Source organism: Camelus ferus, chromosome 8 (genome assembly GCF_009834535.1).
Source record: "Camelus ferus isolate YT-003-E chromosome 8, BCGSAC_Cfer_1.0, whole genome shotgun sequence".
Lineage (NCBI taxonomy): Eukaryota > Metazoa > Chordata > Mammalia > Artiodactyla > Camelidae > Camelus > Camelus ferus.
In genome coordinates this window covers 53778196-53805176 of record NC_045703.1, presented here as the reverse complement: position 1 = coordinate 53805176, position 26981 = coordinate 53778196, and positions in this window count along the sequence as shown.

Below are 26981 nucleotides of genomic sequence, written 5' to 3'. Positions count from 1 at the left end.
TGTACATCTCCTTTGATGAAGTATCTCCTGATCATTTGTCGGTTTTTAAATTGGGTAACTGGTGTTCTCAATGTTACTTTTTACCCAGGCTATGGTCTTTCTTTCAATTCACTTAGCAGTTTCTTCTCCAGGGCAGACTTAAAATTTTAATAGAGTCTAACAACATTTTTTCTTTTATTCCTATCACATTTTGTTTTTCTAGAACTGTTTATGTAAAGAACTATCCTGTCTTCATTTTGTCGCCTTTTTTTCCTTTGTCAAGGATCAATTGATTATACATGAGTCCACCTCAGAGCCTCTATTTTGTTTCATTGGTCTATGTGACAATTTATTTGTTGGTACCACTCTGTCTTAAAGCTGTTACTTTGTAGTAATTCTTAACACTGGGTTTCATAAGCCCTCCAACTTTGTTGTTCTATATTATTTTGGCTCTTCTAGAGCTTTTACCCTTACTTAAAAACTTTAAATTAGTTTGTCAATGTCTCCAATTGTATCTTTTATTACAATTTTGTTGATCCTCTAGATCAAGGTAGTAAAAATGTTTATCTTAAAATTTTTGAGTCTTCCAATCCATGAACATTGACTACCTGTCCATTCACTAGATCTGCTTTGAATTCCTCAATTGGAGTTTTTAGTTTTCTGCTTATTGATCTTGTATGCATTTGGTTAGACTTATACCTAAGTGATTTTTGGTGGTTATAAATTGTATTGTGTTTTTAATTTCAAATTTTAATTGTAAATTGCTGATATAAAAATTGGCTTTGTTATAAAAAATCCTGTAACTCTGCATCTTGCTATACTTGGTTAAGTTCCAGAGAGCTTTTTTCCACCCTATTCTTTTGTCAATAATCATATAATCTGTCAATAAAGACAATCTTAGTTCTTTTACTACATCTATATAACTTTTATTTCCTTTTCTTTCTTATTTCACTAGTTTGGACCTCTGGTATGATGTTAAACAGGGGTGTGAGAGAAGACATTCTTGCTTTATTCTAAATCTCAGGTGGAAAACAAGTGGTTTCTCAATATTAAATTTGATGATGACTTTAAGTTTTTTTTTAACTCTTTATTTTTAATTGAAGTATAGTTATTTACAATGTTGTGTTAGTTTCTGGTATACAGCATAATGATTTAGTTATATGTATGTATATATATATATTCCTTTTCATACACTTTTTCATTGTAGATTATTATAAGATATTGAATATAGTTCCCTGTGCTATACAGTAAGACCTTGTTTATCTGTTTTATATATAGTAGTTTATATATATATGCAAATCCTGAACCCCCAATTTATCCCTCCCAACCCCCTTTCCCCCCTGGTAAATATAAATTTGATTTTATGTCTTGTGAGTCTGCTTCTGTTTTATAAATAAGTTTATTTGTGTCATTTTTTTGATTCCACATATAAATAACATCATATGGTATTTTTATTTCTCTTTCTTGCTTTCTTCACTTAGAATGGTGATCTCCAGGTCCATCCATGTTGCTGTAAATGGCATTATTTTATTCTTTTTTATTGCTGAGTAGTATTCCATTGTATAAATATATCACAACTTCTTTATCCAGTCATCTGTGGGTGGACATTTAGGTTGCTTCTGTGTCTTGGCTATTGTAAATAGTGCTGCCATGAACATTGGGGTGCATGGCTCTAAGTTTTTTGTAGGTCCTCTTTATCAAATCAAGTAAGTGCCCCTGTATACTTAGAGTTATTAATCATGAATGGGTGTTGGATTTTGTCTTATGCATTTTCTGCATCAATTGAAGTAAATATGATTTTCCTTTTTGATTTTGTGAATTTGGTGGATTGCATTAATTGATTTTTTTATTCAAGTATATTTGATTTACAATTTTGTGTTAATTTCTGATGTACAGCATAGCAATTCAGTTAGTTATGTGTGTGTGTGTGTATATATATATATATAATATATATATTCTTTTTTGTATTCTTTTTTATTATACATTATTATACAAGCTCTTGAACATAGTTCCCTGTGCTATACAGTAGGGCCTTGTTGTTTACTTATTTTGTATGTAGTAGTTTGAATCTGTTAATCCCAAACTTCTAATTTATCCTACCTCACTAACTGATTTTTGAGTGCTGGACTAGCCTACATACCTGGAATAAAACTCATATGGTAGTGGTTTATAATAATTTTTATACATGGTTGGATTCAATTTTTGAGTATTTTGTTGATGATTTTTGCATCTATGTTCATGAGAGATACTGATCTATTATTTCATTTCTTGTATTTTTAAAATCTGGTTTTATTAGTAAAATAATGCTGGCCTCAAAGAATAACTATGAAGGATTTCCTCTGTCTCTATATTCTGGAATAGATTATGGAGAATTGGTAATTTTTTCCTTTAATGTTAGTTAGAATTTATTACTATAACCATATGGACTGATTCATGCTTGCTTCTTTCTTGTGGTTGATGCTTTCTTTTGAAGACTATTAATTTAATTAATGATTCCATTTTTTTGAGATATATATAAGCCTATTCAGATTATCTATTTCTCCTTGTATGAGTTTTGGGAGTTTGTGTCTTTCAAGAATTTGCCTATTTCATCTACCTTATCAATTTGTGGACATCAAGTTTTTCAGTTTATTTCTTTATTAGTTCTTAGTATCAGTGCAATTAGTAGTTATGAACTCTCTTTCATTTATTATATATGTAATTATATATATTATATACACACATATATCTATCTATATCTGCCTATCTGCCTATCTATCTATCTTATCTATCTATCTAAATTTGTGTCTTCCTTCTTCTATTAGTCTATTCAAATTGCTATAATAAAATGCTGCAGACGGGGTGACTTAATCAACAGAAATTTATTTTCTAGCAGTACTGGGTCTAGAATTCCAAGATCAGTGTTCCAGAAAGGTGGTTTTCTGTGAGATCTCTCTTCTTGGCTTGCGGATGGCTGCCTTCTTGCTGTATCCTCATGCTGCTTTTCTTCTGTCTACATGCAGAGAGAGATCTCTGGTGTTTCTTCCTCCTGTAAGGATACAAGCTTCCACTCTTATGACCTTATTTGACTTTCATTACCTTGTTAGTTGTAAGGATATAAAAGACATAAGGCCCTGTCTGTAAAAATAGTCACGCTGGGGACTGTGGCATCCACATATGAATTTGTGGGGGACAAAATTGGTCCCCATTTTTCCTGGTTAACCTGGCTAGAAATTTATCTATTTTATTAATCTTTCCAAAAAACCAGCTTTTTCTTCTGTTGATTTTCTCCATTAATTTTTTATTTTCAATTTCATAGATTTATGTTCTAGTTTTTGTTTTCTTTTACTTGCTTTAAACTTAATTTGCTCTTCTTACTATATAGTTTACTATTGAAGATTAGATTATTCATTTTTAGATCTTCTTTTAATATCTGCATTCAGTGCTGCAAATTTCTCTCTTAGCAGTGCCCTCAGTGTATTCTATGTTGTTTTACAGGTTGTATTTTCATTTAATTCGAAATACTTTTAAATTTTCTTAAGACTTGTTTTTTCTGGCATATTTTTAGAAATGTTTTTCTTTACTTCTAAATATGTCAGGATTTTCTAGCTATCTTTCTGTTATTGATTTCTAGGTTAATTCTGTTGTGACCTGATAATACATTTTGTATGACTTCTCTTCTTTTATATTAGTTGGTTTTATGACCCAGAATGCGATATATCTTGGTGAGTTCTCCATGTGATCTTGAAAATAATACATATTCTGCTGCTGTTGGATGAATTATTCTATAAGTGCCAATTAGATTACATTGATTGATGGTTCTGTCCAGGTCAACTATATTCTTACTTATTTTTCGTCTGCTTGAACTATCAATAACTGAAATAGAGATGTTGAAGTATGAACTGTAATAATGGATTTGTCCACTTTTCTTGCAGTTCTGTTGTTTTTCTCATGTATTTTGATGCTCTCTTGTTTTGGTGCATACACGATTACTGTCGTGTACCATTTTGGAGAATTGATTCTTTTTCCATTATATAATGATACTTTTTATCTCCCAAAATCCTCCTTGTCTGAAATTAATAGACTTATTCCTGGTGTCTTCTGATTAATGTTAGCATGGTTAACTTTTCCATCTCCCAGAGAGAGAGCGTGTGAAGACATAGCAAGAAGGTGCCCACCTACAAGCTAGAGAGAGAGACCTCAGAAGAATCCAACTCTGTGGACACCTTGATCTTGGACTTTTAGTCTCCAGAACTATGGGAAAATAAATTTCTGTTGTTTAAGCCGTCCAGTCTGTGGTTGTCAGACCTGGCAAACTAATTATACGTGATATTATCACTTCAAATATTATAGATCTCCAATGGATGTAAATTCAAATTAATAATAACATTTAATATTATGAGTAATATTTACCTCCATTTTAATGTCTTGCTTGCAACCTGTTATAACATTATTTTGTCCAACTGTAGAAGTTTTACATACTTTTATTTTTAATATATCACAGTATGAGTCATTTATCAAAGCCCAAGTAATTTTTTTAAGTAAGATATGGAATGTGTAACTTTTCCATATTGTTTTTCTAAATAGATCTTTCTGTTAACTTCTTAAACAAATTACGTCTTTTGTCTGAAAGCATTTGGAAGTTATGCTGAAGCTACCCTGGTTTTACAGTTAGTTTGTTGTTTGCTCGGTTTTTGCTGTAAGAATAATTATGTTTTTCTTCTGTCTTATAATTTCAAGACTGTGTTATAATTTATTCACAAGTGGGAATTTTTTTCTTATCAATCTACATATTATGGACTCTCTTCACTGCAGAAAAAATGTTGTATCACATGCTTGATCATAGACTGCAGGATCTGTTCCACATGCAGTGGTCTCTTTCCAAGAACAGGAATTGTTTCTGTATTTATATATTGTGTCTCTACCTGTGTCGTCTCTGTACTTCAGTTTCTCTCACATTGTCTTCTTTCCTTTATCCTTGTGATAATCCATGTGAGATTTTATCAAATTGGTTTACATGACTAATTTAGGCCCCTAGTGCCCTTTGTGAATCTAGTATTTGCTTAATCCTGTTTTTTGTGATAATTTAAAAAATTTTACTCATCTTCTTTTAATAACTTCTTGTTGCCTTCTTTATCCCCTTTTGTTTAAAAACAATCTGAATGCTACCTCTTACTAGTTTTTAAAATTTATCATTAGATTTTTCTCGAAATTATGGCATTTATTTTGATCCTCTAACCCCTATTCTCATTTTTGTTATGTTATATTTTACAAAGGTCCCTATGAATATTCTTTGTTTTTATAGATATTTGATTAAATGTAGTAAGATTCTATTTTGGGTCTGCTTAGACAGGCAATATTTTAAATTAGAAGACTCCTTAAAAAATGGGGAAGGAGGATTGACAAACCAGAATCTCTAAAACAAGGTCATTACATTCTGAAATAACTATTATTTATATCAAATGAGGAGGTATTCTAAGTATGACAGTTCTTTAGGTGGGAGAAGAAAGGAGATGTTGAAAGATGTAGCTGTCTAAATATTGGCAGGGCCATGGTTAGGAAGATGAAGGTATTTTTCTGGATGCAGTAAAGTGCAGATTTCATCTCAAAGTGCAAGAAACCTGTGTTGCAAAAAGATCTAATGCACACTGATTTAAATGGCTGAGGGAGTTAGTTCCCTACCAGAGGTGTTCAGACATAGCCAAAATGACCTATTGCCAAAGGGCTTATTGAAACAGATTCCTTAGTTTTGTGAATATTTGACTGGATGGTTTTCCCTACTAGGGCATTGTATGTGAAAGGCACAAAGAAACATTAAGCAAAACTTGATTTTATAATTTATATGGGCTTACAGTTTGAAAAGAAGCATTTAAAATTTTATTTTTTTATTTGAAAACCCACACTTCCAAAATGCTAGGATGTGATCCTTATGATACAGTTGATGAATGCAAATTGGATTCTAAAGTAATTATGCTTTCCAGTCCAGTAATCATAAACAGCTTTAACAACTTTCCTTTTGCTCTAGATCAAAGTAAACTATATTTAACTCAGTTATTTAAAAGTAAAAGGCACACATAAGGAATATATGTAAAGGAAAATAATGTCTTAAAATTGAAATTTTATTTATTAGAAGATATGCAGAGGCATATCATTTCACATGAGCAAAATATGTAGTTATTAGAATATTTATGAAAGTATTAACTATTTTTCCTTGTTTTTCCGTCATCACTTTCTGGTATGCGATTTTTAAATAGCAACCTGAATTTCTGTTTACCTGGTATGTTATCCCTCCTCTCTTTAAATTGTAATATTGCCATCAGTTTTCCAGGGTAAGAAGTCTAATGCTCATTTTATAATGACTGACTTAAAGTAAATCAAAATTATACTTATCAATGAACTGATCGTTAGCAAAGTAAACTTAAATTCTCTGTACTGTACTTTCTCCCAATTTAAAAAGCATTCACATAAGATATCTCATTTGAGGTCATCCTGTGAGGTATTAATTCTTGATCCCTCAGAATATTTTTCCTTTCAAGTCAGTACCACAAGTGGCTCTTTAGCTATTTTAATGAATGAAAAGAAGCTTCCCTCCTGCTCTACTTTCTACCTGTGTGTGATTTTTAAAATGATTTAGATGCTTTACTCACCCTAGCTGTGCCTGCATGCAAAGCAAACTACACACACAGTTTTCCACTGAAAACTACAAAACTTTGATTAAAATGAAGCTGGATCAACATTATTCACTTTTGTGGATAATTAAGGCTACATTTGAACATATGTGTGGTGTTTTCAGTTAGCTTTAAACATATGTATATTTGTGTCGATTTTAATTTCCTTTTATTTCTTAAATAGTGAGTTAAGTTTACAGTGGTCTTCCATATAAATGCAAACACAAAATGTAGTTCCATTTGATTTGATAGTTTTATATGTTTTCAAGGAAAACTATTAAAAGTGTTTTGTTAGTTATTAAAGGTATTTGGACACAAAGCCTTCAGATGGAGAAGATTGCAGATTTGATTATGCATTTATCCCATGGCCATATAGCCATGAGTCTCAGCGCTGCACCAGAGAAAATGCCAGCATCTGGAGCGTAGTAGACACTTAATATATATTTCTTTACGAATAAACCAAAATGAAGAAAATAACCCTCCGATCAACAAATTGAATGTCATAAATTCCGTATACTAATATTCTGCACTTTTTTTCCATAGGAAAGTCCCTCCAGTCCTCAATTACAGCTTATATACTATTAATGGAAAATTACCAAATTTAAATGATGTGTTAAGGTCCTCAGGAGTTTAGGAGGAGCACAGATTTTCAAGGGGCTATGTGGTGAAGTTTTCAAAAGGGAAGATGGTAGACACACAGCAACCCTGTGGAATAGAAGCTGATATGGTTGAAAGACATAGAAAGCCTCCAATATATAGTGTCTGATAATCATAAAAACTTGGCATAATTGGGAGGGATGAAGGGGCAGGGGGTTATTGTAGAGTTCTGTATATCTCTAGAACTCCAAATTAGTTCACTAGATAAAGGCTTGAATTTAACAAATAATGTTTATCAAGCTATATTAAAGTTCAATATACTATATTTCTGAATGTAGCAACATGACTAGCAAGGTGAAATACATCCTTAAAAACACTTTAAAATATTTGTGAATGATAGATACACTTCCCTTGCCTTTGAAATTTTCATGTGACAAATACCTCATTTTTCAACAATGCTGAGCACTTGAGATATTTGTCTCCTAAACAAATTTAGTTTTTGCTTCTATGCCACTGCACTTAATATCTTTGTATACAGACTTCAAATGAATATTAATTTTCACATTATTTTATATTAGCACTTTGATAAATGCTTCTTTCTTTTTGGACACCTTTACTGAGTATAATTTACATATCATAAAATTCACCCATGTTAATCATAAAAGTCAGTGATTTTAATAAATGTGTAGAGTTATGCACTCTTCACCCCAAACCAGCTGTAGGACATATCCACCACCCTCAACTTCCTCCATGCAGTTGGAGTCAATCACTGCTTCTATACCTGTCTCCAAGCAGTTCTAATCCTGGTGTGTGTGTGTGTGTGTGTGTGTACGCGCCACACTTTTTTTTCCTAGAAATTCTACATACATTAAATTATGTAGCATACAGTCTTCAGTGTCTGGCTTCTTTTTCTCATCATTCTGTTTTTTGAGATTCACTCATTTATTTGTGTGTACTGGTACCTAGTTCAAATTTACTTGTAGGTGCATATATACAGTCTATTTTGCTCATTTACCAGTTGAAACATATTTTGTTTGTTACAATTTTGAATTTATTACAAATTTGAATATGTTGCTCTGAGCATTCATGTACAAGTCTCTCTGTGTGAGAAATGTTTTCATTTCTCTTGGGTATGTTCCTGGGAGGAATTGCTAGGTCCTTTGGTAAGTGTATGTTTTTCTTTAAACACGCGCACACGCACGCACACACACACACACACAATTTTCTAAAGTTTCCGGACCATTTACATCCCCAGTAAAGCAATGCTTGAGAGGCCCTATTTTTCTATATTCTCTCTGATGCAGGGCAAAATCAGTTCTCTTTAATTTTAGCCATTTCAGTGGGCATGCAGTGGTATCACATTGTGGTTTTAATTTCTATTTCCCCAGTAACTAGTGCTGTTGAGCACCTTTTTATGTGCTTATGCATCTCCTTTGGTTATGTGTCTAAATTGTTTGCATATTTATTTTTTGGGTTGTTTATCTTATTGTTGAGTCGTAAGAATTCTTTATGTATTTTTAATACAAGTACTTTATGAGATTTATATTTTGAAAACATTGTCTCCCGTCTGTCTATTGCATTTTAATTTTTTAGCATTGTCTTTTTAAGGTCAAACAGTGTTAATTTGGACAAAGTGCAATTTATCAGGATTTCCCTTTTATGGTTCCAACTTTTGTTTCTATCTAAGAAAGTTCACCTAACCCCAAAACACACACACACACATTCTCCTATGTTTTGTTCCAGATATTTTATGATTTTAGTAGTTACATTTATGGCTGTGATCTCTGATGAGGTAATTATTGTGAATATAGTGTGGTGAGAGTTAAGGTTTTTTGTCATTTGTGTAACCAGTTGTTCTGTCACTACTTATTGAAAATGTTATACTTTCCGTATTGAATTTCCTTGACACCTTTGTGGAAAAATCAATTGACCATATGTCTTGGGTCAATATCTGACTCTGTACTATGTTCCATTTGTCTATATACCTAGACTTTCACTAATACCACACTGTCTTGATTACTCAGAGCCCCAAAGCTTTATAGTTAATTTTGAAATCATGTAATATAAGTTATTCAACTTTGTACTACTTTTTCAAAATTGTTTTTGTGACTGTGGATAAGATTTCCATATAAATAACAAAATCATCTTGTCACATTGTGAATAAAATCCAGCATTTTCACAGAGAATATTTTTAATTAACATATCAATTTAGAGAAAATCGCCGTCTTAATAAGACTGAGTATTCCAAATCATGAAAAGGGTATAATTGACCCCTTATTTAGATCTTTTTTACTTTTTCCTATCAATGTTTTACAATTTTTAGTATACATGCATTGCACATTTCCATTTTTGTAATTCATTTTTTTCTGTGACTTTTCTAAATTCACTTATTAATTCACTAGTTCTTTTGTAGAAATGTTACACCTGTGAGTAGACAGCTTTGCTTCCTCTTTTCCAACTGCGTGACTTTATTTTTTTCTTTGCTTATTTTTTTGACTAGAACATCCTCTCCAATGTTGCAGAGCAGTGTGACAGTGAATTTCCTTGCTTTGTTCCTGCTCTTAGCTTTCTAATGGTTGCCATAAAGTTTACACCACATATTTTTAACTTACCATAACTAATTTCGTGTTATGATTCACCCACATTGGTTAAAAATCAACTTTTCCCTATAACAGCTTCCGTTCCTTATCCTTTCCTTTCTGCTGACATGTGTGTGTACATTTTTTGCCTTAAACAGTCATACAGACTTTAAGAAATCAAGAGAAACATAAAATAGCATACATCAATATTTTATAATTGCCCTTATAGGTACCATTTCTAGTTCTATTCCTTTCTTTTTGTTCAGCTGAATTACAAATCTAGCTTCACTTTCTCTCAGTCTGAAGGGCTTTATTTACTATTTCTTATAGAGCAGGTCTTCTAAACGTAAGTTCTCTGTTTATTATGCTCTTAGGTCAAGAACTGTTTTTATTTTGCAGTCACTTTTGGAAGATAATTTTGCTGAATGTAGAATTCTTGGTTAACGTGTGCGTGTGTGTGCATGTGTGTGTGAGTGTCTGTCACTTTCAACTTGCCGTTCCACTACCTTCCGTTCTCTGCTGTTTCTGATGAGAAATTAGCCATTAACAAATTGCTATTTCCTGTCTGTGGGGTGAAATTTTTCTCTTGCTGCTTGGAAGATTTTCAATTTAATCTTGCCTCTCAGCCGTTTGATTAAGATGTGTCTACACCTAATTCTCCTTGCTTTGATCCTTCATGGATCTTACTGAGCTTACTAAATTTGTGAATTATAAGTTTTTATACAAATTTTGGAAGTTTTCAGCTATTATTGTTTTCCACTATATATTTTGGCTTTTCTTTCTCTTTTCTGAGGGAGTTACTCAAACGTTGGATTGCACAATATTGTTCCACACTTCTCCATGTCTCCATGCATTTTTCTTTCAACTTTTGATTCTCTCTGATTTTGTATTAACTAATTACTACCAATACATCTTCCAATTCAATGACTCTTTCTTCTGCCACCTCAAAAATGCCGCTTCATGCATGTGGTGAAGTTTTTGTTTTAATGCCTATGAGCTATTGTTGTATCATTCTTAGTATATTTCCATGAGTGTTAAAAATATTTTTCCTTCCATTATTTAAAAATATGTAAAAAGGTTGGTATAAAGTATCTGTGTGCTCAATTCAACAGGTGCCCACACTGAGTCAGTTTGTATTGAATTTTTTTTTCTTCCTGAGTATGAGTGATGCTTCAATAATTTTTTTTTTTTTTACTTTTTTAGTCATTTTTGGTTGAAAGCTATCTCTTGTAGATTATACTTTGTAGAGACTCTGCCTTCTGTTTTATTTTTAATGATGATTGGTTTTTCGTTTGTCTGGATTCAAATAGCAGAATGTCTCCCTTACCCTGTGTAAGTCACTAATGTCGCCATACTTTATTTTTTAAGCCTGGCTCCCTAAAGGTCTTCCCTTCCTTTTTTCTCTGCAATGCCATCAGCTACCTTGAGTCCATAAAGCTCTGCTGATGGAGCTGTATTTTGGTTGAGAAACATACTCCATGTTGGGCAAGCTCCGTAGTTTCTCTTAAATTTTCCTTCATGGAACTGTCTCAGGCCCTGTCATGTGGCAAGAAGACTTCAGTTCTTACCAATGAAGTAACAGCTCTTCCACAGTAAACACTTCTAAGTTTATGGTTAATTTTGTTTTAACAGTGTCTTGAAAAGTCTCTTTTGGACAATTAAATCCAGTTTTATATTTGTTTTTTTTCAGAGGAGAACTGTCCAACTATCTTTATGCTACAATTATAAGAAGTAGCTCTCTAAATAAAGTTTTTAATCAATATACTAAAGATATTTTGAAGAGAGTGGAATCATATTTTCATTTATAGATCTTGTGGGCGAAAGAAGGTATGCTGCTCACAGATGCGAAATAGTTTTGAATAAATACATTACTGTGATTTCCGTGCCTTAGTCTTTTTTTATGCACACTTTCATACCAAAAAGAACCTCTGTGATACTAATAATAGTATTTCAATTTGTCCTCTACAGAGAATTTCAAAATCACTTCATTCACACTGTGAAATCTTTGCTTCAGTAGTGCTCTCCTCAAATTATCTAAATACTTACTTTTTCTTTGAACTTGTGTTTGTGTTATTGTGGTATGATGTGATATCTCTACTTTTTCATAGTACTGTACCAAAAAATTCAAAAGATTCTTTCATTGTTTTGACAGAAGAAAGTGTTTTTAACCTGCAGTTTATCTAGAGAGATTCTTTGATTTGTTGGTCCTATGGTGCATGGTATATAAAAATTTTTCCTACTCTGTGTGTACCTCCAGAACATAAAAGTGACATGTAGATTAATTATTTCTTAAGTATTCTGAAGAAGTTTTCACAATTAATCACAGTATTTCACTGGCAACTTGAAAGTGTCAGGAAAATTTCCCTTACCTCTTCAATAAATCTCTTAGCTAACAGGTTTACTTACTTTTGTCATAGTATCAGTACATATGTTTAGTTGGTTTCCATCTTTGAATTAAATTTAATATGTTGCAAATTAATTTTGCCTTAATTCTGATAAGGAGTTACTTCCCTAAAATATTTTTTTGGAAACAGAATTATTAAAACCTTAAATTAAATACCTTTCTATCAGTGCTTTTTAAAAAAAATTATAAATTTCCAAGCATATTTGAAAGTATGTTTCAAGTAGGAAGACACAGTTCTAGTATTAAAATTAAAACTAACTGTGGTTCTCCCGTCAAGGGACCTTTCCAGTGAAATAATAACTTGTGTGGGTTGAGCCAGTGTTAGTCCATGAGAAATGGCTTCTCAGACGCCATGTTTCAGCTGTGATTAGATCACATCCCCAAGGAATTTGACTTTATTTTTCTTTTACCAATGTGAAGAGTAGAATAGTTCTAATCTCAGTAGAAATCTGTGAGACATTAAATATTAATCTTAGAGAACTAAAAGCAATCTGAGACCTCAGGGTTATCCAAAGATACAATCTCAGGGAAAATATTATGCTTTTGCTATTAAAAGATTTAGTTATTCAGATAACTTTGTATTTTAGTGTATTAACCTTATTTGGAGATTTAAACAATTTATAATTCAATTCAAGCTTAGAAATTCATTGAAAATAAGCTCTCTCCACCAAATCCATTTAAACAAGCAATCCAAATTTCCTATTTGGTTGATTCAGATCAACCAGAAGGCTAGTGGTTGGTCAGTTTTGAACAATGATGCCCACTTCTCAACTGATCACCAGACCTAGATGTAAATCAGCTTTCTAGAGATCTTTGTCTCCCTATCGAAGGAATCTCAAACTCATGGTATGAAATGCCTCCTTCCTGAACTGTTGATGCCTAAGCTGGCAAACCAATGACCCATTCTCCAGTTCCCACATGCAATTTATTTTCCTCATTGAATTCAGAATTATCTAACACACAAAGCTGAATTGTAACATCAGGCTGATCACAATTTTTGCATGTTGGGTGCTCTTTTGTGTCCCCCTTCTTTGATATTATTACTTTTATCTCTACATCCTGCCTTTGTCCTTTGGATACCAGAAAACATCTCCTGTTATTCAAGACCCAGTTCAGCTGTTACCTCATCTGAGATACTGTATTATTCATGCTCTTTAAGTTTTCAAGGAAGAGACATTCTCATGTTACTATCAACATTGTTACTTTATGGTAAGCTTACATGGAGGGTTCGGGGACATTCTTTGTTTATCTGTACAGTCACCCTAAATCTTGCTGCTTCCACATAAAAGTGTATGGTTAATGAATGGAATTATTAGCTTTTTTTATAATCATAAAACATTTTAGTATGTGTTTTTATGTATCAATTTCTGTAATTCCTACTCTAGATAAACCCAGGGTAGTTTATATGACCAAACAAAATTAGTATAGTACTTAATTTCTTAATTAACATATATATACTTGAGGGATGGGATGTTCATATTTCATTAATTCTCCAATACATATATGTCCTTATCAAGTAACTCTTTAACTTCTGCTTAAAGTTGGAGAAAGAGGGAGGGAAATATTAAAAATGTTATGCACAAAGACTATCAAAACAGAGTAACTGAGCCCTGAACTTATGTAGAATAAGGGTCCTAAACCTGATTTAACTGACTTGACTAATGTATTAGTTCGGGTTTGACCAGGGAAGTATACCAGGATGAATAATATGAAATATACGGTTTAGTATAGGGGTGGAATTACATAATTGTAGAAGCTGTTGAAGAATTCTAAGGAGACTTACACCACTGTCTGCTGGTGAGCCTGAAATTGCTGTAGGTCAAAACAGCTGACAGGCGGGATAAAACTTGCCCTGAAGGAGAAGGAAAGCAAAAGCAAATTGGAACCCAAAGGGACAAACTGAAGCAGGTTTATGTCTTTAACTACCTTCAACCTCCAAAATGCTAGTTTCTTCCAGAATTTACTGCCATCAGTCACAATTTAGCTGCACGTGTGCCAAGACCTGGAGCAACTGAAGTAGGAGGGTTGTTGGGAGCTGGGGTAGCAGCCTACCCAGCAGGGGGAGTCAATATATTGGCCACTTGTGTAAGCTCAAGTGAAGCTCAGAGCACCAAAAGGACCTTTCCGAAGTGATTCATGCTTCTTTTGCATCATCAGATTTGCAAAACTTTCTGTTGTGCCCTACCTCTAGTAGTTTGGGCACAGTTAAATTGTCAGAGTAAAACCTCCTTTTACTCTGGGTTCCTTTCTCTAGAACTTAGTTAAGACATAATCAGCTTATTGTATGTGGCATTTCTTATGGTTTCTTTTGTTTTAATTGTTTAACAAATATTTTGAAACAAATAGGGCTTTGAAGAACTGGCGTTTTTAGTGAAGTGTAGTCAGTTTACAATGTTGTGTCAGTTTCTGGTGTACAGCATAATAATTCAGTCATACATATACATGCATATATTGGAGAACTGATGTTTTTAAAAACAGATATTTAATTTGTGTTTGCATTTGTTATAAGACCTCTGTTAATCAGCTTATATCAGTAAGCTAGAAATAAAAGAGGATTCCAGTGTTTTCCTTATATATCAATTCTTGGGAGTCTTATTAGATCTAGATTTATTGAGAAGTTTAACTCTATAAAAATAAGTACCTGATCAAAATTACATATACATCTGGATAAATTACAGTATATCCAGAGTGTAATCAGTGTTTAGTGCCACTTTATTGTGGCATAAAGTCCATACTTATGTTTCCTAATGTCAAACAAAATAAAAACACTGTTGATAGTTACGTGGCCAAATAAAGAGAATTACAGTTGTTTTTAATAAACATGCTTTATTATTTAAGAATAGAACAAACTGAGTATAATCTGATAATGACTTCTAAAATTGCTAATATAAAATGTAATTTTGTGTGAAAAAAATACCCAGCTGTGCTGTCTTTTGTTCCTATTCTGGGAATCCTTTATTTTGTTATTATTTTAAGTGAATTACTGAGCTTTAACTGTTTAAGATTGACTTTGTTTTAAAATCATTACAAAATGAAATTAAATATCTCTCAATATTATACATTTTATTACAGCTTTTTATAATCAGAGAGATCAGTTAATTGGCATATTTATTTCTGCTTTGCTATAATAATTAAGGTAATTTTCATTTATTGAAACAGGACATTTTGTGGGAGTGTGTAATGTACTGATTATCCCACAAACTAAAATCAAAACTTTAATTCCTTCTGTAGCCTAGAGAAACAACAACAACAAAACTACATGTCTGTGTGCTGAAAAATACATCTTTCCTTAAGTTTGTTTGGTACAGGAAACTCACACTGGACACAAAGCAAAGACACTCAGACTTCCTTTGAGGATTCCAGTCCATACCCTCAAACCTCTGGACGCAAAAACAAAAGACTGTCCAGCCCCTGGGGTCCCTAGATTAGACATTCGGAAATTTTTTTTACTCCCTGATAGGCAGGGTCAACGCCCCTGCTCAGCCTGGAAGTAGTTTCAGAAGACAGACCATTGCCCCTTTGCAATCCCATAAGATTATGGGAGTAAAACCTTTGAGCGGAGAAAGAGACAGGAAGAGGGCAGGGCACAGCCATTCAAGGGATGCTACAGAAATTAACATCAAAATGGTGGAAGATTCAATCCCCAGTAGGCCTTGAGGCTCAAGATGGTGAGAGATTTAACTTCTAGTGGACTTTGAGCTTCATTATATGCTTATTGTAATATATTAGCATGGTGAATAACATGCCTACAGGAACCGTGACAGTCCCAAGGCTAGCCACAAAAAATCCAAGAGTGGGAAATGGCCAACTTCCTGGGAATTCCAGCGCCTTCCTCAGGCTAGTTAGACTGGTCCTTCCACTTATTTGCATATGAAGCTACCAAAGCCCATAAAAATGGGCAACACTGCCCCTCATGTCCAATCTCTCTCTCTTCATTTGGAGACGGCCCACACTCTGTCTATGGAGTGTGTACCTACTTTTAATCTGAGCACCCAACCCCCACACCTCCTGGCTTTCTCTTTCCTTTCAATGTATCTCTCTGAATAAATCTACCTTTACTCAAAAAAAAAAAAAAAAAAAAAAAACCCAAAAAACTAAAAGTTACTAAAAATTCAGATAAATTCTTTATGTAAATGAAGATAAACATCTCAATTTCATAATCAATGATTGTTCATGCATACATAAGCATATATGTATATACATATAGACTCACATGCATTACATATAACATACTTTTTTTTTTCCTAGAAAGCCAGCATAATAGAGTGGCTTGGTAGGTTACATGTTTCTTTTTTCTTTTTTTTTCAGTTTTATTTAGCTATAATTGACATACAGCACTGTATAAGTTTAACGTGGACAGCAAAATGATCTGACTTAACATATATTGCAAAATGATTACTATTTTTCGTTAACATTCATCACTTCATATAATTAACAGGAAAAAAAAAAAAGAAAAACACTTTTTTTCCCTGCAATGAGAATGTTTAAGATCTTGTCTCTTAGCAGTTTTCAAGTATACCATATAGCAGTATTAACTATAGTCATGTAGATTGCTTTTTTCAAACATGGCTAAAGTAGTATTTCCCATTATACATTCTGTTTTTACAATGCAATTTTGACAGTTGTCTCATTGTGAAGCGGAGGTTTTCTACTCTTGAGTCTGGATAGGTTTGTGAACATGACAGAAATGGTGCTCTGTGACTTCTAAAGCTGGGTCATCAAAGACAAAATAGTTTCTGTTTGATTCTATTGAGACACCTTTCATTGAAACTGAGTCACTGTGCTGTGTCGAAGTCCAAGTAGACTGTGGAAAGGTTCACATGGAGAGAAAATAAGACAGCCCCCTGCCCTAAATGTGCACACACAGTGGATCTCCTTGAGCTTCCAAGCTGTAGCCAGTATCAATTTTTCCAGCTATGTGACTGAGTCTTCTTGAAAGTGGATAACCCTGTCCTCTTTTAAGCTGTTGTCTTTAAGCTACCTCCTTTAAGGAGCTAGAAAGAAATAAACCAGCTTTGCACATACTCAGATATTTCAACAGAATAAATATGTTTTTGTTTTGTGTCATGAAATTAGATCATAAAAGGCAGTAGAGTTTCCACTGGGTTTACTTGCAACACTTACCTTTGAAGTCCTGAGCACCCCACGAGAAATCCAGGGCTACCATGGCTACCATGCTTTCAGGATGCTCGAGTCACATAGAAGGCTGTTTGTAGATGATTGACAGATTATCATCTTCTTGGTAGTCCCAGCTGATATCCCCAGTGATGATCACCATCAGTTGCCAAGCATATAAATAAAGAAGCTGCTAGATGAGTCTTGCCCCACTCTGGCCAGTCATCTCCAAGCCTCTCACTGAGTCCTTACATAACAAGTTGGAGAGAGAAATCACCTCACTGTGCTCATTCTGAATTGGTGTCTCACAGCATATGTGAGCATAATAAAATGGTTGTTCTAGCCATTAGCTTTTGGGGTAATGTTTTATAATATATAAACAGATAGCCATAATAGACTGTGGTACCAGTAATAGATGGTACCTTTACAAAATCTGAAATACGATGCAGTGCTATTGGTCTGGATCAGTGGGAAGAAGCTGAAAGGACACTGAGGAAGCCATTAGTACAAGCCTAAAGGATGTCAAAGACAGTGTCAGTGAAAGTATGAAGGACTGTGGTGAGGAGGCTGTGTGGGTTTAAAGGAAAGAGTGGAAAATGTTATTGGAAGCTGGAGGAAAGGAGACCCTTTTATGCTGAGGTAGAAAGTATAAAACTTACAACGATAGTAATGTAGAAAATAGAGGATATACTAAGAACCTGATGATCTAGCTAAGGAGATTTCCAGGCAAAGGTTTGAGTGTGCTGTCTATCATTTTTTAGCTGCCAAATATAAAATGAGAGAGGGGAAAATTTAGTGGAAATATAAATGATCCTAGACTTGCTCAGTTTGTAAATGAAACTGCTTCTCATTCCTAACCTCCCTGGAAGAAGAGTCATAAAGTAAGAAACAGCCATAGTTCATAGATTAACTCCTAGGCATCATCAGAAAAATGTCTCATGGTAAAGATGAAACTAAGGGTACAACTTTAAAACCATTTGTTAAGACCTCAAAATGACCTCATAGACCCTTTAACACACACAAAAGGCCTTCAGAGTATCTTAATGGTATGCTCTGTGGCCATCTCTGTCAGATAATAGGGTTTCTAAGAATCTTGAAAGGCTTATCACATGGTAGAATCAAAGGGAACCACTGGTGAAAGGTTTTTGTGGATGTTGCCTTAGTCTAATGAAGTATATTGAAAATTGATACCCCCCAAACCTAGATTTTTAAAAAAGAACTATCATTGTGTTGAAGGCAGGAGAGACTATATAAAATAAAGGAAGGCTTTCACACTCCTTTAAGGAATATAGACAGGAAACAGTCTGAGAAAACCACTCAGTGGCAAACACAGCTCATTTCTTATAGGAAAAGGAAGATGCCTCAGAAGGCAAAACCAAGATGTCACAGCACAGAGCCTAGGGCCATTGAGAACTCCAGGCATGTGGATTTAGCCCTAAACAATGAACTGTCCACATATGCCTGGCTGGATTCTGAAAATTTTATGGAACAGTAACAGTTCTGTGTCTCCTGTTTTTGAAAGGGAGTGTTTACATCAGCTGTTCTATGCCTGTCCTATCACTGTGTGCTGCCTATATGGGGAATATATAGTAATCTTTGGTTCAAAGGTCATTAGATTGAAAGAAATTGTTCCAGAGAGTTCTGCACAAAGTGTGGGACCTAAAGAGCCTCATCTATAGCTGAATCTGATTTACTTGAGGAGACCCTGAACTTCGCTGGACTGATGTTGTAATAGGAGAAGGCTGTAGGAGCTTTGGGGGGCAGACATTGCTATATTTTGTATCTGAGAAGGAATGGATTGTTTTAGTTAGAAAGCAGACAACAGATTGTATTTTCCAAAGATGGTCACAATAATATCTCCTCTACCATATACTCTTCTTATGATGTGATTTTGACCTCTCTCCCTCCCACTGAGAATTGAGGTCCCATACTCTTTTTTTTTGTTTTTAAATTAAGGCAGGCTTGTTACTATGGCAGCAATAATAAGACTATGGTACATCCAAGGATAGGTCATAAAAGGTAATGTGGCTTCCATCTGATTATCTTGGAACACTTGCTTTTATAGGCCTGAGCAACCATGAAATACATGTTGTGAAGAAATCAAGGCCACATGGAGAGACTGTGTAGGTGAACCCTCACCTTCTGCATCATTAAATTTAACTGATTTACATTTTTTATAATCAATATATTAAGATTTATGTCTCATGTTTTATATTCAATGCATTTTTTTCTCATTTTAAGAATTTTAAAAATTTCTTCTTTTGATTTGAAAATATTAAATATATTTTTAAGTTTGGTATTTGCTTGTAAGTTATTAAAACTCTGTCATGTGGGGCAATGAATAGCTTTATTATTGTAAAAAAAGCCTCTGTTTGGATTTCCTTGATGTTTTTTAATCATTGGTTTCTTTATCTTTCTCTTGAGTCAGACTAAACATTACTTTAAGGTTCTCTTTGGTCTCACACATCTCTTCATCTCACAATATTAATATCCTCTGCAGTTTTAGTCTACAGCAATAGAGATATAATTTCCTTTTCTTTTCCATTTTTATTCTTACTGTTTTTAAATGACAATAAGTTTTATTAAATTGTTCACTCACCCTTATTTTACATATTTAATTAAGCGTTTTCCTCTATTAATTTCAATTCAATAGCACATCCTCCAATAAGTATTTTTGTATGATAAAATTCCTGAGGTATCTTCAATTTCATCTTTATTTAATATGTCAGTTTAGTTTGCCAAAAAATAATAGTATCATACAGTTCTTCATCTTTTACACTTTGAAAGTACTATTCCATTGTCTTCTTGCCCTTAGTGTAAATCTAGTAATGATTTGACTAGAATTTTTTTTCATTGCTTTAGAAAATCTGTTTCAGTATTATGTGTCTGGTTGTGGCTTTTTAAAAGAGCTTGTCTTTATACTAGGAGACTTTTTAATATGAGGTATTTCATCTCTCTCTAATATTTGGATCTCTTCAATCTTTACTGCTTCAGATATTTCCTCTGCTCTGTATATATTTTAACTCCCTCTAGGACTCTTATTTTAGGGAGTCGAATGTCTATTTCTGTCCTATAGATACCTCAAGTTCCTATCTTTTCCATGCTTTTTATTCTTTTCTGATGATTTCTGGAAGGCTTTTTAAACTTAATGTTCCAGTTCAATAATATAGCACTTTTGGCTGTATTATTCAGTTATAAAATCCTTCTACTGAATACTTTATTTTTAATACAAGTATTATATTTTTATGAAAACTATTTCCATTTGGTGCTTCTTTATAATTTTCTCATCTTCCTTCACGTTACCAATAGTTTTTTTAATAGTTTTTCTTTCCTTTTTTTTCAAATATTTGAGTTTTCTATATATCAAAACTTTTTTATAACCCTTAGGGGATTATCAACAACCAGATCAGAAAATAGAATACAGAAATAGGGGCTGAAGCCCCAAACATTGCTTGTCCTAGTGAATTTAATAGCTGGGTTGAAAACAGTCAAGGACAGACAAGCAGCTGCTCTGAGATTGCCTATCTTCAGATTTTCCACCCCACCTCCCAAAAGGGAACTGCTCATCAGTTGGAAGGAGGGGGAAGGCAGCAGGGACTAAGGCCTCATGAGGCCCATTTGAGGCCCTCTCCTGAGCCAGACTCGCAGAATCCTGATGCTTCTCTTCATTAGGGTCAATTTTACTAGGCAATCCTAAGCACCAGTAAAATATATTTTCTTTTTTATTATGGAATAATTGACATACCTTATATTAGTTTCAGGTATACAACATAGTGACTTGATATTTGTGTGTATTGCAAAGTGATCACCACATTTTCTACCATCATCTCTATGTTAGGGTTAATTTGTGCTAAGCGATACTGAATGCCAGCAAAATGCATTTTCTGTTCACCTCACCCAGACTATTATTTAAGTATAAAGTTGTGCTTTGAAAAATAGCATACTTCAGCAGTTGCCAGTATGCTTTCTATTGGATTATTTCTTCTCTTTAAATTTAAAGAGCAATATGCAGAGAAAGGAGAAACTAAGAGAAAACTAAGCCCTGGTATCTCATGTCTGTTTTATGTTTCACTGTGGACTAATTCATTCCTTAATTATCCCAAGAGATCACTCTTCTTTTAATTTTAATATATATTTTTAACTCTGTCCACAAGTTTTTTGCTGCTCCTCCCTTCAAGAGGTGGAGAATAATCCCACATCCCTTTTTTGTGGGCTGCATTTAAAGACTTGCTTCTAACAGATAGAATTAACCAGAAGTAACCATGTATGCCTTTAGGGACTAGACTATGAAAGACACTGTAGCATTCTCCTCGCGCTCCTACTCTGTCTCTTCGTCTCTCTCTCTCTCTCCCTCTTAGTTTGTTCTCTGAGAGGGTGAGTTGCCAGGTGTGAGGATGCTTAAGCATTCTATAGAAGAGATCCTGTTAATAAGCTAATGCAATTGGGTTTAATTTCTCTATTTTTAGAATATCTGTTATTCTCATTGTCTTTGAATTAAGATGAATATTAAGAGCATTCTTGGTTTTGTAAGAAACCACAAAACTGTCTTCCAAAGTGGCTATACCATGTATGATTCCACCAGCAATTAATGAAGAATTCCTGTTGCTTCACACCTCACTGGCCATTTGGTGCTGTCAGTGTTTTGGATTTTGGCCATGTTAATAGATGGGTAGTAATATCTCATTGTTGTTTTAATTTGTGTTTGTCTAATGACAAAGCATGTTGAACATCTTTTCATATACTTATTTACCATCTATATATCTTCTTTGGTGAGTTGTCTGTTAAGATCTTTTGCCCATTTGTTAATTTTCTTATCGTTGAGCGTTAAAAGTTCTTTGTATGTTTTCTACACTAATCCTTTATCAGATATGTCTTTGTAGATATTTTCTTCCCATCTTTGGCTTAACTTTAAATTCTCTTGACAATGTCTTTGACAGATCAGATGCTTTTAATTTTAATGACATTCAGCTTATCAATGATTTCTTTCATGGATCATGCCTTACATCTTGTATCTAAAACATCATCTCTATATCCAAGTTTATCTAGATTTTCTTGTGTTATCTTCTTGCATTTTACATTTAGATGTATGGTGCATTTTGAACTAATTTATATGAAGAGTACAATGTCTGTGTCTTGACTCATTGTTTTGCATGTGGATGTCCAGTTATTCCAATACCATTTTTGCAAAGACTGTCTTTTCTCCATTTACTGACTTTGTCTATCATATTTTTTAAAAATCCATTTTGTTTAGGCATAACTTATATATCATGAATTTAATCAGTTTTTAGCATAAGATTAGATGCCCTTTGACAAATGATTTAGTGTGGAGCTACCACCGTAATCATAATGAAGATTATCTTCATCATTTGAAATAGTGCCCTGGGGCCTCTTTGTAGTTAATTCCATTCCCCCAGTCGCAGGCTGTGGCAAGCAGTAATTTGATTTCTGTCACTATAGATTTGTCTTTTTGCAAATTACATATATAAGGAAATATACATTAAATTATCTTCCTTGTATGTCTTTTCACTTAGAACAATTCTTTTGAGATTTATTTGAGTTGAGTGAATTGATTATAGTTTGGGGTTTTATGTATATATCTACTATAAACATTTGAAAACAGATCCTCATGTGAACATACATTCATTTTCTTAAACATACAATTACAGTGGGATTTCTGAGTCACACGATAAGTACACGTACAACTGTATGAGAAATGTTAATTACCTTTTTGCATTCTCACCAACAGTGTATGAGAGTTCCAGTGGCTCCTCATTCTCACCCACACTTGCTATGTTCAGACTCTTTAGTTTTTGCTGTTCTGCTGGGTGTGCACAAGTGTCTTATTGTGGCTTTAATTTGTATGTACCTAATGACTAATGGTGTTGGATGCCTTTTTAATGTACTTTGAATATTTGTTTTTGGTAAAGTGTCCAGTAAAATATTTTACCTATTTTTACTATTTGTTCATTTAATAAGAGTTATCATTATTGTTATTGAAGGGTTCTTTATATATTTTGAATAGAAACTCTTTATCAGATATATGATTTGCAAGTATTTTATCCCAGACTCAGAAGTGAATTTGTTTTTTCTTAATGGTTTATTGTGAAGAGGAGAAGTCAAATTTTTATGAAATCCAAATGTTATATCCTATAGTCCTTTACGTAGACCAAGGACTTTTTTTTTCTTCTCTGTTCTAGAAATTTTATAATTTGACCTCTTACATTCACTTCCATGTTCCATTTTGAATTAATTTTTGTCTATAGTGTGAGTTATGGGATGCAGTTCATTCTTTTAGATCTAGATGTCTAATGTTTTCAGAACTTTTTATTTTCCTTTTTTTTGGTAAAGACAACTTTTTCCTCTTTCATCATTTTTTGGTAAAGACTACACCTTATTTGTTGTGGAAGACAAATTGACCATATATGTCTCATTTGGACTCTATAATCTGTTCCCACTGATCCATGTAAGTCTCCTTACTCTAAAACTACAGTATAAATTACTTTAAACATGTGTATTATTTCTTAGCAATTTATATTACTGGTGTAGTAAAGCAAAACTCAAGAAAAAAAAAAACTGGATTCACATATACAATAAAGATCTGCAATGCTTATTTGGAAGTGTTTAGGGAAACTAGAGACTTTTTCCCCCAAATATAGAGGGGTATAAATAATCATTTAGCAGATTTTAATAAGTGAAAATATATGATCATGTAAGAACAAATTATTGGCTTGTTTGTATTGCCATTAATAGAGTTATAAAATGTAAAAATCTAGATATAATGACTGTAATGGTTCACTGTGAATGATTTATATTTGACATAAAGATCATTTTGATTTTATAGACTCTTCAAAATTTTAGCTATCCTTCTCAAAAATGATCTCTTATAAAGGTTATTAAAATATATGATGGCTATTATTTTTTCACTCCAATGAAATACAATGTCACAACATCACTAACATTAAACTTTTGTACTCAGATATTCCACTAAAATTCTCCATGTTTCTTTAAAGTCACGTCTCTATTTAACGTAAGTACAAAATTAAAGACTTGCTTCAGTGATTTCCATATTTATTTGTCTTACAAAACCCATAATTAACAGAAAGAGTAAAACAAAATGAGACACAATCTTGTTTGGTATGAATAATATTATATTGGGATTCAGAAATCTTAGATTTTTGGCCTTGTTTTCCCAATAACTACCCAATATTTTTTGTATATAAACTCTAGAGTCTTAGTTTTCTCACTGGTAAATGATAAAAACTGTACCCAATATATCTTGGTAAATTTTTGTTTCAAATAATCATCAGTACTTCAGTTACAGCTCATACAGAGAGATGAAAACAGGGCAACTCCTGCACTCATAGGAGAATGAAAGAACAAATTGAAAATTAATTACTTTTCTTGAACGTATAAGAGACTGAGATCATAGGATAAACAACTAACCTGAAATCTAAAGACTGATAAGCAGGGAGACACAGAACCTAAGTATCTGCCTAGTTGGCACAGATACCACCTACAACCATCTAAGCCAGTGAGAAGATAGAGCTGGAAATTTGTGATACATTGCTAAAGGCCAAATGGGAACCCACAGACAGAGGAGACTGTGCATCCTTTTGCAGGCTTTTCCTCCAGGAATATCCCAAAAAGCTCAAAGAACTATTTGGGAAACACATGAGAAAACTTCCCTCATGGTGCTAGTTAGGGGATGAGAGTAGCAGCCACTTTCAAATTTGGCCTGGAATCCATCTCTCTAACTTCTATTTCTTCTTTCATCTGGCAAGTTCCTTTTTTTGTTTCACTTTTTTAAAAAAACACTTGATTTTTGCGATAATTACATTTTAACAAGAAGTTGAAACGGTAAAGGATGGCACAGAGAGGTTCTGTGTATCTTTCATGTGGTTACCCTAAATGGTTATTATATCTTACTGCCTATAGTACCATACCCAAACTAGGAAATTGACATTGGTACAATGTGTATATGTAGACATACATCACTTTATAATGTGCAGAGTCATGTAACCCTCACCACAGGCTTGATAGAAAACTGTTCCATCCACAATGATCTCCAACCTTCCTCTTCAATATCCCTAGCCCTTGGAAAACCATTAGTTTGTTCTCCATCTCTATATCTGTGTCATTCCAGAATGTTATATAAATAGAATAGCATGCTATGTAATTTTCTGATATAAGATTTTTTTAACTCAACATAATGCTCTTGAGATCCATCCAAATTGTTGCATGTGTCAATAGTTTGTTCTTTTTTATTACTGTTTACTATTCCATGGTATGGATTTACCACATGTTTATTTAGCTATCTACTCATTGTGGAACATTTGGGTTATTTCTATTTGACTACTACACATAAAACTACTATGAAAAAATCACATACAGTTTTTTGTGTGGATGTAAGTTTTTGTATCTCTAGGAAAAATTCCCAGAAGTGTGATTGCTGAGTCATATGGTAAACGTATGTGCAATGTGTTCTTCCAGAGTGGCTGTACCATCTTACATTCCCACCAGCCGTATTTACAGAAAAAAATGGAAAGACAGTGGATTTGAGGTATATAAACCACTAACAAATTGACAAGAAAGAAGAAAACCAACTCCTGCAAAATAGAAAAATATATAAATGCCAAATCAGAGAAGAAAAAAGTGCAAGTGGCAATTAAACACCTGAAAAGATAATCAGCTTATTAGTAAACAGGGAATTAATTAACAGCTAATATATAGTAAGATACTAATTCATGATAACATGTTGGCAAGAAATTTAATATTCTCATGATAGTAAATATTGGAACTTTTTTTTTTTTTTTTTTTGCAGAATTGTCTTCAGGCATCACCACTTTGAGGAGCAATTTAGCACTATCTGGGTGAAGTCAAAGATGCAGCTATAGCACAATGCAGTAGAAGCATCACTGGGTATGTACCCGAGAGAACCTCTTACATACGTGCGTAAAGATTTAGTAGATGCTATTTATGCCTGGCTCATGTCCCTTGGCCTTCCTCAGTTCACCTACTGCTTCTATAAACAGCTACTGACCTGCTGCCAGAACTTATTCTTGTTTTAAGGGGTCTTCTTTTCTGATTGAGCCCTTTCTCTCAAAACAAATGGGACATAAATGATGGACATGGAAGCAATCATGAAGTGCCTGTGTGAACACTGCTCAGGGCAGCTCTCAACATAGGGGATGGGGAGGTAGTAGCTAAATGCTCCAGCCTCCTTGTAAAGTAATCCTGAGGCATGTTCCACACAATCCTCAGTGGAACTGCATCCCAGTTGCTCACGGTGGTATTCACCTTATTAAAACATACTTTATTGCCCATTCTCTCTTTCCTGTTTTCCTTTTCCTAATTCCTCATTTGTGGAGCCCAGGATACCCTCTGAAATAAATTGTCTGTATCCAAATTCTTGGCTCAATTGAATTTGGTAGGAGAGCACTCAAACTGGAACAAGAGTATAAGAATGTTTATTGCAGTATGGTTTGTAATAATGAAAAATTAGGAAAAATCTTGTTTCATACTATGGTAGCAAAATGAATCAAGAGTTTATTTTAACATTTAGAAGAATTAAGAGTTTGTATTAGCTTAATACTCCCTAAATTGGAAACATTAATTCTTAAATTTAATTTATATTATCACCTTATTTGGGATCAATACAAG